The sequence below is a fragment of the Passer domesticus genome, chromosome 1 (genome assembly GCF_036417665.1).
Source record: "Passer domesticus isolate bPasDom1 chromosome 1, bPasDom1.hap1, whole genome shotgun sequence".
NCBI classification, from domain to species: Eukaryota; Metazoa; Chordata; class Aves; order Passeriformes; family Passeridae; genus Passer; species Passer domesticus.
In genome coordinates, this window is record NC_087474.1 from 158320454 (window position 1) to 158333822 (window position 13369).

At 41.9% G+C, this 13369-nt stretch overlaps 2 long non-coding RNA genes across 2 annotated transcripts; one reads left to right on the top strand and one right to left on the bottom strand.

Annotated features, from left to right (window-relative positions):
• Window positions 1–5603: 5603 nt before the first annotated feature.
• On the bottom strand, window positions 5604–11043 carry LOC135290240 (uncharacterized). The gene is made up of 3 exons (XR_010352977.1): window positions 10906–11043; window positions 10278–10363; window positions 5604–5792 (listed from the first exon to the last, which is right to left on the bottom strand). It is a non-coding gene; the product is annotated as an uncharacterized LOC135290240 (long non-coding RNA).
• A 105-nt stretch (window positions 11044–11148) lies between these two features.
• LOC135290245 (uncharacterized) lies at window positions 11149–12700 on the top strand. The gene is made up of 3 exons (XR_010352983.1): window positions 11149–11381; window positions 12146–12407; window positions 12547–12700. It is a non-coding gene; the product is annotated as an uncharacterized LOC135290245 (long non-coding RNA).
• Window positions 12701–13369: the final 669 nt, after the last annotated feature.

Below are 13369 nucleotides of genomic sequence, written 5' to 3' on the forward strand. Positions count from 1 at the left end.
CTTCTGAGTGTGGCTGTCATAGTCCATCAAATCTGTGACCTGTCCTGGCTGCTGCCACATTTGTGGTAGTGGCTGGTTATCTCCCTGACCATTTACCATGTCATTCCTAGGAGGAATTTTTTTTCCAGTACGGAGTATTTCTCATTAAGCCATTTAGCAGTTGTAGAACATGAAGATTGATCTTATGAATTTTTATCTTAGTGTGGGAATCACATTGTTAATCAGTACTAGGATATGTATTTGGTGCTGGCTGTTAATAATGCCCTGATACGACTTCTCATACCATAACAGATTGAAAATTAAATTCACACATCAAGGAAATTCTCCTAAACCTTCTTTGCATTTCGATGCTTCTGGTTTCAAATTTAAAGCCTGTAAAGATTTGGTTTCTACTGAAATTTCCCCTTTTCATCAAGAACAAACCAGTTTGTATTAAACACCTTTCCAGAGGATGTGAATTCTGTATGAGTGGAGAAGGAGTCATGTCCAGCAAGGGGCTTCCCCTATTCCCCTCTGACTTCTGTGTTCCTCCCTAACCTTTGGTTCATCTCCTTGCACCACCTTGGACAAGCCCTGACATACAGGTATTTCAAAACTGAGACAAATCCTCCCCCAACACGCAGCTCTCTCGGATCTTTCATGCTGCTAATGGTGCAAGATTGGACTAATCTTTCCTCTCTCACACATCCACGCTCCGTAAATTGAGTTCAAATGATTTGGAGGAGCATAAACCAGTCTGGCACTGCTCTCATGAATATATGATCAGCCTAAACCACTTTGAACCCAGGGACTTTGCAGAAGCAGACTTGCTTTTACTGTTTCTGAATTTGCTGTGTAGAAGTTATCAGAAAGAACAATGCAAAGAATAAAGAAATAACCAATATCTGTTATCTCCACACAGCAGCAAAAATTCTGCCAGTGATGGAGCTCCCTGTACACGCAGGCTACACTGAGAGCAGCTAATTGAAGTGGCTAGAGATGAATTAAAAATATATTAACTTATCCATATCATGGCTTTTTCTCTTTATAGCCAGTTTTATTTGGCAAAGGTTAGCTTTAGCCTTAGGAGGTGAGTTTTCCTCTGTAGTAAGCGGAGGAGGAAAGGGCAATTTGGAACAAAAGGCTGACAGAGGTGCTGATAAATCAGCCTGAAGCTGTTTAAAAAGAAAGAGAGGATGAAAGCTGATAAACATAGAACCAACACATGGTTTGGCTTTATGACTGGATTTCTTGTAAAAATGCCATGCCTCTAGTGAGAATTTAAACCTTTACAGGGCAGGGGGATTTTTTTTTTTCTGTTCTGCCTCTGTGCTCAGCATCTACTGCCAGAACTGTGTCCCAGAAAATAGTAGAGGTGACATTAAAAGGCTGCAGGACCACAGCAAGCTGTATTTGTTCCACTGGCCAGAAATATTATGTTGAAGTCATGTCTGCTTATATTCTGTGATCAGACAACTGACCACAGCAAGATGATGTGCTGCTAGCAAGGATGTGTTGTTAACAAGGATGATTTTATGCTCTCAGTTACCTGGTTGTAATTCTGGTGAGTAAACACAGATATCATTGCCCTTGGAGATGCTGTGTGGAAACCCAGAAGGACTCTATCCCAGAGAAGCTGTGCCTACCCCATCCCTGGAAGTGTCCAAGGCCAGGCTGGACAGGGCTTGGAGCAACCTGGGATTGTGGAAGGTGTCCCTTCTTGTGGCAGAATGGACTGGAATGAGATGGCTTTAAAAATCCCTTCCAGCCAAAACCATTCTGATTCTATGAACAAGTGAGAAAACACTTTTAGTTATATATGAATTTTCTAGAGTTCTGTGAAGGCATTCCTTACCTCCCTTCCCTTACAAAATTCTTGCTTGAAAATATAATTTCTGGTTGTGGCTTCTGTCTGGAAACCAGTTCATCACAAAAGCAGGAGCAGCCACTATTGTTTTTCTTCAGCTTTGCTGGAAGAAGGATGATCTGCTTTCATGTTGAACAAAATTTAAGTTCCATCACTCTTTGGGGGCAAGAGTATTTTCAGATTTTTTGATGTGTAGACTCGGTGAGAAATCTCAAAAATCCATCTTGACAAAGGACAGGATCTGGCCCTTACACTGGGAATTTTAGCAGAGGCAATGCTGCTGCTGCTGCCAGTAAATAAAGACCTGCAGGAAGGCAGGACCTGCACTAAAAAAAAAAGCGCAACGAATAAAATCTAGAAGGGTAAAGAGTGGGAGAGGTGAGACCACTGGCTTGCTTACTAAGCAGGGAAAGCAGATTGAAAATAAATGGTAAATTTTAGAAACTGCTGAGACCAAATCTGGGGCCACAAATAGGTCTAAAAACTTAGTGAGGGCTCCTTTGAGCATAGTCACAAATGAAAGAGGGGAAGTAAAAGTGTTCAAAAGAGGCTTTATTTTACTAAGTGCTTATTCAGGCACAAACTAAGATAAATGTGAATGAGATATTATTGAAAGGATATAATTGCTTAACAAGTGGTGGGAAGAAAGGATTTTTAATCTGAATTTTTAGAAGTCTGAAGAGACACAAGAATGATGTTATATGCAGGCATTTACATTGTAGACAAAGAATATAAACAACCTCATAAATTACTTAGAGATATTATGAAGAAATTTCCTGTCAAGGTGGTGAGGCCCTGGCACAGGTTACCCAGGGAAGCTGTGGCTGCCCCATCCCTGGAAGTGTCCAAGCCCAGGCTGGATGGGGCTTGGAGCAACCTGGGATAGTGGAAGGTGTCCCTGCCCATTGCAGGGGTTTGGAATGAGATGATCTGTAAGGTCTATGTCAACCCAAAATTTTCCATTATTCTATGATTCTTTGTTTGATTTAACAAGGAGTTAATTTTATAGAGAGTTTTGCAGGCTGGAGTGCAGTTCATTCATTTCCAAGGTGTCCACATTCTTGTGATACAAAAAAGGACAATTCACCAGCCAGAGTAACTGAACTGTTCCTGATAGAATTCATCCCACGTGACTCTGCACATCAATGAAGAAAGTGTTTGACTTCTTGTCACCAACAGAGATAAGAGAGAGTGGCACTTGGAGGTAGCATGGACATCAGGGACAGCAGAGGTGACTGTTCCCTCTCGCCTGCCAAGACTTGCCTCTGTGTTCCTCTTATTCCCCTGAGAGATACAGAATTCTGCTGACATTTCCTAGGAGGAAATCCTTTTCTTTTTGCTTTTTGCTGACAGCATCACGTCAAGGCAAATCAGAACAGATCATGCTTTGTGGCAGAAAGATAAAAAGAGAAAAGGCTTTAATTAATGTTAAGATATTTCAGAGGAAAGAAGAAGTGTGAGACTCTAGATGAAAACTCAATATGTCAGTCACGGTGTGGTTTATGCATTGGTTCCACAATCCTTCTCTGATCTGGGATTTTGAGTCAGCTAGTAGGTTGTAAGTTTCTCTGATGAGGATGACTTTTAATTGTCACCCTGGATCAAATTCAGGATCTAGCAAAAACATTGTCTCCAGGTAATCTGGATTTTTATATCTGAAGTGTGAAAATCCTCGCTGGATGTTGGTACAAGATTTCTGTGGTCAGGCACAGAGTTTTTTTCTGAGTAGCTAGAATGTTGTTTAAGACTTGAAGACTGAAGTATTTTATTTAGGCTAAAGTTCTTTTTAAAAAAAAAAATAAATTAGTTTTCATCTCAAAATTTTGGCTATATTCCTTGTCTGTGAAAAATGATTTTCACTGGGGTTTGGATCTGGCCAGTTCTTACTTTAGTGGTGACTTGTGAGAGTCTGTTCCACTGTAGCAAGTGGTTCATTGTCTGGGAAAGCTTTTATTTCCTCTTACATTTCATTTTCCCTTTGCCTATATCAGATATCCTTTTACTTTTCTTTTGTTATGCAAAGGTCAGCAGAAAAACTCCCTGTCACTTTTTTATCCCAGTTGGTTTTGAACAGGAATACTTAAGTGCTAAAATGAGGAGGAACAGAGAACTCAACACCTTCTACAGCAAACCCTGAACACTCTTTCAAGCTAAACTACATCTTGTGCTTCTTGAAAATTATCCTTTCTGCTAATCTTGTCTGGTTCCCTCCAACTGGGACTTAAGCCCAATAATTTTGTTTTCTACAGTTGCTCCACCATCTGGTACATTTGTACCATGCATTTACTGGTCTGATTGAAAGAACTTTGAGAAATTGGTTCCAAACTGCACCTACCTTGAATAACCTCCATTTAAACAATTTTTAATATGTTTACAGGTACCTGCAGCTTCCTCTCCTTGTCAGCCTGAAAGCTTTGCACATCAAAGGAAGAAGCTGTGCTGTTTTAAATTATTAGCACATCTTTAAGGGGATATATCTTCAAAAATGTGTACAGTTATGCACTTGCAGCTACTTCTGAACTCCTGAGAGATTCACTTCACATTTTCATCCCAGGAAGATTCTGGAGTCAAAACTAACCACAAAACTTGACGTCACTCGATTAATAACTCCCAGAATCACTGGGATCTGTGCAAGTTGTGGTAGATTAGTTTTAAATGGCAAAGCCCAGAAATTAAAAAAAAAAAAAAAAAAAAAAGGGATCAGGTCTCCTCTGTGTGCTCTGTGTCTGCTCACCCAGCTGACTTCTGTGTCTGTATCACAGTAGATGGAAGGAGAGAAATCTCAAATATATTAATTTCCTGATATTTTAATTAAAATAAATGGAAGAGTAGAGATGTTCTTGAGCTGTTAGACTGAGCAGAGAGGTTCCATGACTGTCCCTCCTAAAGTGGAGACTGTCAGAAGAGCCCAGCCCTCACATCTCGTAACAGGACCTGCACAAACAATGCTCTGCTGGTTCCTCTGCTCACACAACACACCATGAAACTTCTGGTTTAGAGAGTGGCTCACAAGCAGCCCAAACCCTAAATATGTAAAAATTTCAGACATGACATAGCAAACAAGAAGAACCAAGCCCCAGAAATCCAGTGTGTTTACCATTCATTTAAAGTCTCGTGGTTTTTAGCCAGACCTGTGATAGGAGCTGGATTTTGATGATCCTAGTGAGTTCCTTCCAACTCTGGATACTCTAGAATTCTCTGATTTTGTAGGGAGGATGGGAAAAACTGATCACTGGATGTTGAATTCTGGGAATCTGTGTCACCAAGTCTCTCTAACTGAACATGAAAATGCAATGCTGCATTACTGTACTTTATGGATGAGGCAGCCTAAAAATAGGATGTGTTGAGGAGAACCGGGAAGGTGACAAACATGGAAGACATCTCTGAAAGAAGAAGAAAAATGATGTAATACCCCCAGGGGCTCTTCAAATTAATCTTAAAAATAATCCTACATAAGGATAAGATATTATTGCCACACAGTATAACATAAAGTCTCTTGCTAAAATTTGCACAACTCACTGCCTGATCCTGGCAAAATGCTCTCCTACATGCCAGGAAATCAACAGGTATTCAGCAGTGACTATCAACAAGTTTTTTTTCTTTCCCCAGCAGCACAATTAGAGGTTCATTATATTCTTTCCACTTCACTAATGAAGCAACCAAAGAGTTTGATCTAGTTACAGAAGGGCAGTCACATAAGCAGCTAAGTTAGACAAAGTCCAATTCATACTGAATTCCCAATTTATTTATTTGACTTCAGAGCTCCCCCATGAGACATTTCCATGCCAAGAGTTCATCTCTTGGTATGACAGATGCTAGTCCATGCTGTTTTTTATATCCTCAGGATGCTGGTCTGTAAACTTGTGTTTTCAGTGGAAGATAAACATTTAAGGAGGATTCTACAGGGAATAGATTTTGGCTCTTCTTCCACATCTGCCCTGTGGAGCTGGGGAAATATTTGCAAGGTTAACTTCAGTAAAGATTGGGAAACATTCAGATGGTGGAGGGATGGGAAATAGATAAATAAACTGTATAGAGAGATGCACAAATTGCATTTAACAGCTGAGCCAATGAATCAGCGTTGTTAGAATACATTTGATTTTCTCTGTGCACAGCAATTAAAGGAAATAGCTTGCAGGTGAATATAGAGGGGATAGATTCAGGTCTCTGCACAACAATGATGGCTGATATAATCAAGATCTAATGAGAACAAAATTGAGATTCAGAGTTACAGATGGTGTTCCTTTCCATCACTGTCTGGGACATTATTTTCTTCAAGGACCTGTGGTATCATTTTTCTGTGGTGCTTTAGAGCAGACCCAGCTGTCAGCAGGATTGGATATATAAAATGTCTGGGGAGTGTGTTAGGTGATTATACCACCCAGTCTGAGCTGCCTAAAAGCTAAGAGCTTTTTCTAAGTCAGCTGTAGGTTCTCCCTGTAGGTTTGGTGGAAATAAAGATGCTCCAAGAAGACAATAATTTCATCTACTCTTAACACCCAGCTCAAAGTTTTAGGTTCTGAAAACCCTACAGATTTTTTTGCTCAGCTTTGGGGACTCTAAATCATCAAGCTATCCCAGATTTTCTTAACAGTGTGTCCCATCTGTTTTATTTCTGGGAATGGGCACATGGGATAAGTTCTACTGGAAATCTAAGAAAAGGACAGTTCAAGAGAAAATGGTCTTAGGTTGCATCAGAGGAGATTTAGGTTGGATGTAAGGAAAAATCTCTTCACAGAAAGGGCTGTCAAGCACTGGAACAGGCCGCCCAGGGAAGCATTGGAGTCGCCACTCCTGGAAGTTTTCAAAAAATGTGTGGATGTGGCATGGAGGACAAAAGTCAAGGAGATACGTGGTGGGGTGCTGGGTTGGAAGCTGGACTTGGTGATGATCTCAGAGATATTTTCCAACCTTAACAATTTATGAATTTTTCAAGAGGATGAAGAAACTGGAGATTCTTTCAGCTGTTCTCTCTGTTGTAATTTATTTCGGAACACAGCTAACCAAGGCTCGGTGACCACACTGAATAATTATTTTCTAACCCACGGCAATATTTGAGTAATTCCATGAGATGTCAGAGACAGGTTAACAATTTATGTTTTTATTAAAATGTTATTATCCTGTTATTATTCCAGAGGTCACAAACCTTGTGCCACTCTGATCAACAACAGACTAAAGCAAATACAAACTTTGGGTGGCGCCTGTGTGTTTGCTAAAAAAGCTAAATTCTTCCTTGGCCAAGTACCTCTTCCTCACAAAAGGTTTCCTTCTGGCCTGGTGTTGAGAAAGAACCAGCTTTCACTTTTATGAGCAGCTGCTGCTGTCTAAAAGCCTGTGGAGATGCTGAACTCAACAGCTGCTTTGTGGTGGTAACTGTCTTCACCTTCTTGTGGCTGCTGCTCCCTGCTTTTGCTTGGGTCTTTTGGGCTCAGACAGGCTGCTGAAGAGCTCAGAGATACAGAGCAAGGTCTTGAACATCTCAGTCTACTTCAGTTATCAGCTGGAGCTTAATTTTGGCTCCTTCTGCCCGATGGGGGGCTGTGGGTCCCAACCATGTGCTGTGTGCTGGCTGAATGGTGTCTCTGTACTGGTTCTTGTTGGCTCAGCTGGTGGGGAGCACATGTTTAGATCAGGTTGAAAAGCTGCTGTTGTTTCCTTTCTGGGAATGAAGGCATCAGTTTATTTTTTAGGTTTTTTTCTTTTTAAATTTTTTAATTCCTTACAGTGATGTCTCAGTGGATGCCAAACGAAGCGCTGCCACATTTGCAACATTTTCTGCCTCTCTCCTCCTCTGTGTATGTTCTCACTGCGGTGTTTTGGGCTCCTACCAGGGTTCTGCCTCCCCCTCTCCCCTTTAGAGCTGTGAAAACATTTTTGCTGCTCAAGCCATAGCAGCAGATGGTTCTTTACTTTCATCATTGTTTCAGTGTGGTCTTTTTCCCAGATTCTGCAACTGTCAATTTCAAACATCTTATCCTCATTGTTTGTTAGGATGCAAAACCAGTGGCAGGCCTGAAAACTGTTTATGTCCTACCCCATGCAGAGCTCACTGCCAAGATCAGTGCAAACCCTGGTAGAGTACTTCTCCTGAATTTTCATGTGTACTCCAAAAATATCTCCAAAACTTGTGAGGTCCAACCTTCTAATCATCACTGTTTGGAAAACAATGCAGAACCCAATTGTATTTTCTTTTTTTACATTATCATCTTATAGCACAGGGATACCAACACATATTTTTTCCTGTTTTTCATTTCTTTCTGCTCTGCCCCCAGCCTGACCTTGTGCAGAGCCACTGATGCTTCAAGGTCTTAGTGATGCACCATGGACTTAGCCTGGGGCCTCAAACCCTTCAGATGGACACCTGCAGCACAAACATAGCCACAGCCACGTCATGTACCTGCTCTGGCTGGGCTGATTCATGGCCACAGACATTTCAGGGTGTTCTGCTCTCATGTGGACTCATCCACAGGCCACTGTCCCTTTGACCCATCCACAGGTCACTGTCCCTTTGACTCGTCCACAGTTCACTGTCCTTCCAGTTCCAGTTCACACTGGAGCTACAGCCTGTCCAGTGCCCAGCACAAGAACAGCAGTGACTCCCTGGCCACCCGCCAGGGCAGGCACATCCCTGCTGTTGTTATCAGAGCATTCCCAGCACAGTCAGACGAGGAGCAGAGCAGCAACACAGCGAGCAGCGGAAGAAAAGAGCAGCCACTAACGAGCACTGGGCTCAAAGAGACAGGCAAACGAGTCCCCTGACAAGCACAGGAGCTGTCAATTAACAGCTAAACAGCAATAACAGCTCGATCCAGCATATGCCAATCAAGTCTGTTGCTATCTGGAACCCTCCAAGTCCTGTGCTGGGTGCCAGGAAGGGCTGTTGTGGATTAACCCCAGGCAGCAACGCAGCCGCACACAGCCACTCGCTCATTCCCTGCTGGAGGGATGGGAAAAAGAATTGGATGAAAAGTGGGAAAACTCAGAAGTTGACACAAAGACAGTTTAACAGGTAAAGCAAAAGTGCATTCAAGCAAAGGAAAACAAGGAATTAATTCACTGCTTCCCCTGGGCAGGCAGGTGTTCAGCCATCCCCAGCAAAGCTCCATCACACATAGCAGTGACTTGGGAAGACAAACTCCATCACTCCAAACGTGCCCCCCATCCTGCTTCTCCCCCAGATTTACAGGCAAACATGGTGCAGTGTGGTCTGCAATATCCCTTGAGTCACTCAGACTCAGCTGTCCTGGCTGTGTCCCCTCCCAACTCCCTGTGCACCCCCAGCCCACTCACCGCTGGGGTGAGGAGCAGAAAAGGCCTTGACTCTGCAAGCTGTGCTCAAGAGCTAAACCAACTCTGTCTTAGCAGTACTGTCTTCATGAAAAATCCCTAACACAGCTCCACGCTATCTACTGTGAAAAAAAAATTAACCCTAGCCCAGCCCAAACCAGCAGAACTGTCCAGATTCTGATCTTCCCACAGCAGAACTGTCCTTCCTGAGGAGATGGGCACCGGGCAGAAAGGAGAAAACCTCAGCTGCACTCCACTAATTGCAGGATGATCAATGGCCTGTGAACATGAGCTATACAGAGATTTAACAACTCACTCAAAGCTTGTACAGCTCACAGGAATCACCTCAAGGGTTTGAGACGCTGCCATAACATTTATTTCCCAGGGAGGGATTTTTACTCTCCCTTGTCCCATTCGGTGATCCTTTATTTCTGGTCCTGGGCTCCAACCCATCATGTGAAGGGGGTTGGCATCATCTCTATCTTCCCCCCTGGAAGGGTTTTCTCCTCTGCTGTTCCCTAATACCAATTATAGCTGCATCAAGTCTAATTTAGCTTTCAGCCTCACTGTTCTGCTTCTTTTGGGGCAATGAGTGTTGCAATCTGTGAGCAAATAGCTGCCGTATGGAGAAGTATCATTTATTTAGAATAAAGACCCTTCAGATAAAGCAGATGCTTAAGAGCCTCAGCAAAGTGAACTGTTAAACAGAACTACCTTCCTTGGCAGGTTTATCAATCCCTGGTGATGAGAAAACCCACCTCCACCAGATTAACACACATTGTTGCTTTTTCCCTTTAACATCCTCCACTTTAGAATAGATTTCCAGCTCTATATGTCACTTTTTTATTCCTTTGCTCACTGCTAATTTTGGATGCTCAGGAGGGGTAACTACCAGGAATTTAATTTCATATATACCTGTTAAAATTCTTTTGCATTATGTGCGGTTTCCTTCCTGGTGCTGTAAGGATGGTGGTCTTATTTCAGCACTTTCAGTTTAAAAATACATCCAAAATTTAGATTTAGAAAACACCCAGGCCAAAATCACAAAAATTTTTCTAGAATATGTATGTGCCTTTACAAGGTGGGCACAATTAAATCCAACCCTGTTAAAACTGAATATTTTTTACCTGTCTTAAATACAAACCTGTTCCTCATTTCCTTGTGTGAAGAGAGAGAATTTGCTTTTTGTCTGCTATTTCTGTAGCTGGAGAGTCTGGTAATACTGTTATCCTGAAAAAAAACAGATTTACTCCTGATTTGCACCAAGGTAACAGAGACCAGAATCAAGTCCCAAGTCTCCAGTGCTGGGAAAAAAAAGCTAAAAAGTGAGCTTTGCATGGGAAAATAAGTGTCTAAGGGTTTTATCCACAGGCTCAGGAAAAAGCAGGGGGTGGAAATGTTGAATGTGGCAAACTCCCTGCAGACCATTTCCAACACTAGGAGACCCTCTGGAGGAGGAACAAGCTGTCACGCAATTAGTTACTCTGCTATTTGTGGAACAAACCACACATTTTCCTGCCATAGCAACTGGTGCAGCTCTTGGTGTTTGCAATGTGTACCCAAATTCTATGAATCATCATTAAAATAATAATCTTGGTGACCAGTGGACTCTAGCAAATGACTCATTAAGAGAACCACTGGAAAATAATTAGCACACAAACTTGTTTATATGACTGCATCTCCACAGGGTCTTGCTCTTGTTGAAGTTTGCTTTAATTCCAGGGGAATTTTGCTTTCAGTGTAAAAACACTTGTTTCAATCAAGGTAATTACCTAGCAGTACAGTTTTGTGTACAGTGTTTCCATTAAACCATCCTATTTATCACAAGAGCAAATGGAACAGTTAGAGTCAGTTTTGGAGCAGCTCTTGGCAGTGGTCCAGGCCAGGTTGGTTTTTTTTTTTTTTTTGAAAATGTCTATGCTGTTTTCAGCTTGAGCATCGAAAATTATATCTCTGTAGAAACCTCATTACCAAATGCTTCAGGTGTAGAACTTGCTGCCTCAGGTGCTCAGCAGGTTCTTTGAGGTCACAGCCATCTATGACTTACTATGGAATTCTTTTGAAAAGGAGCCCCTGACTGTTCTTCTGTCTTGGTACAGCTGACATACATGGGAATGGATCAAAGTGCTGCTTGTTTGTGTACAAATGCCAATTTGCCAAATGCTGTTTTTTTTCTTTTTTCTGACATGTTTCAAATATTTTCTTTGTCTGGATCCATTGGTAACTTCTGAGCCTGCTGTTTTCCAGGGTTTGCTTAAGAAATATTTGTTGTTTCTAGGAGGGATTTATTTTGAGGAATTGGAAAACTCTTTGTATCTTCTGTGCAATGAAAAATCAAAGAGAGGAGCAGCGTTCTGTTGCTGAAATATAAGTGTTTAGTATTGTTTGGGCTGTTGCAAAGTAACTCCAGAAAAGTCTGACTTTCCCTTTGTCCAGTGTTGTAAGTGCCAGCCCCAAACTGATGTTGTGTCCCTTGCCCATGTGCAACTGGGGCAGCTTCAGAGCTCCACTAACTATGAAGAGAGTTCAGATGACAAATATAGAACTCAGTTACTCCTGTGGGCATCTAGTATCACTTGAGTTGCCTTTATTATTTCCTTTCTGGTCACTGGATGCTACTGGAGGGCTTCTGCCTCTTGTGTGTCCCGTGAAATGTCTGCCAGTACTAAATCCATGTTTTGGCTACTTATAACAACTCAAACAGAATCACAGACTCACAGAATGATTTGGATTAAAGGGACCTTCATGATCATCTCATTCCAAGCCCCTGCCATGAGCAGGGACACCTTCCACTATCCCAGGTTGCTCCAAGCCCCATCCAATCTGGCCTTGGACAATTTCAGGGATCAGGAGTCCAGTCCACAGCTTCCCTGGGTAACCTGTGCCAGGGCCTCACCATGCCTATCGTAAAGACTTTTTTTCTTGATATCTAATCTAAATCTACTGTCTGTCAGTTTAATTTCATTCTCCTTGTCCTATCACCGTTTACCCTTAGAAAATGTCTCTCTCCAGCTCTCTCATAGGCACTGGAAAAAGCTCTGAGGTCTCCCTGGAGCCTTTTCTTCTCCAGGCTGAAGATCCCCAGCTGTCCCAGCCTCCCTCCATATCAGAGGTGCTCCAGCCCCTGGAGCATCTTCATGGCCTCCTATGGATTTTCTCCAATAGCTCCACATCCTTCTTGTATTGTGAGCCTCAGAGATGGACACAGAGCTCCATGTGGGACATGATGACTCCAGATTTTTTGCATTTAGGTGGCTGGATCACAACTGTACAGGTACCTTTCTTCACACACCTGAAGTTAGGTGTCTCCTTCCCTCATGTAGGGCTTTTCCCTGGCTTTCTCTGCTACTGGACTGAGGGTTCCATTTTTTCATTTCATGTAATTTTCATGGTACAATGCTGGTTTCTTCAAGGATTACTATCTTCTGTGTGTTGAGGAGCAGCTCCTGAGTACAGCATGAACACCCCACCTTCACAGCATTGCTGAGGAGTTAATTCAGATGCTGTGATCTGCACACAGAATTCTTTCAATTAAGATAAAAAAAGTATGCCTGTTATCTGTAATGAATTTGTGCAAGCTCAAAAACACCCAGTTGCACTCAGTCTGTTTGATACTGGTCAAAGAAGTGAAATAAATGCTTAGGAAATACAAACTCTTATTTCAGCTGTACTTCTAGAATTCCAGGGAGCTTCAGAATGTCTCTTATAAGATGTTAATTATTAGACTAATGAGCTAGATGGTCTCATTCTTTTGAAACACTCATGGGACACCCATGTTTGAAGGGATTTACAGACTAGAAAATGTCCAACTCTTCTACTTAAAGATCTGTTCCATGAACTGACCACATTTGCTGGTAATGGCTGGAACTGAGTGTGTTGATGAAATAATGGACCAGTTAAGTACTTAATGCAGACATGATGTAAGATAATAACTCCAGGAAGAGCAAATGATGTACAAATGATCAATTTTTCTCAGATTTAAGCTGCCATCAATTAGGACCTATTAATTTGGATCTCAAATTGCTCCATTCAGGCACCTCTGCACAGTGGAACTGCTCTAATCTACCAAACTGCCTTGAAAGAATTTTCTGGCTGATAAATCTGGCGTTAAATCAAGCCACTCAAGGGGTTGAAAGAATTCTTTCTTCATGAAAGATGTGGAGCATCTAGGGACAAAATATATATTCTAGAGTTTATAAAAATACTTTATAAAAAAGCAGTTGATATTGACAAGAG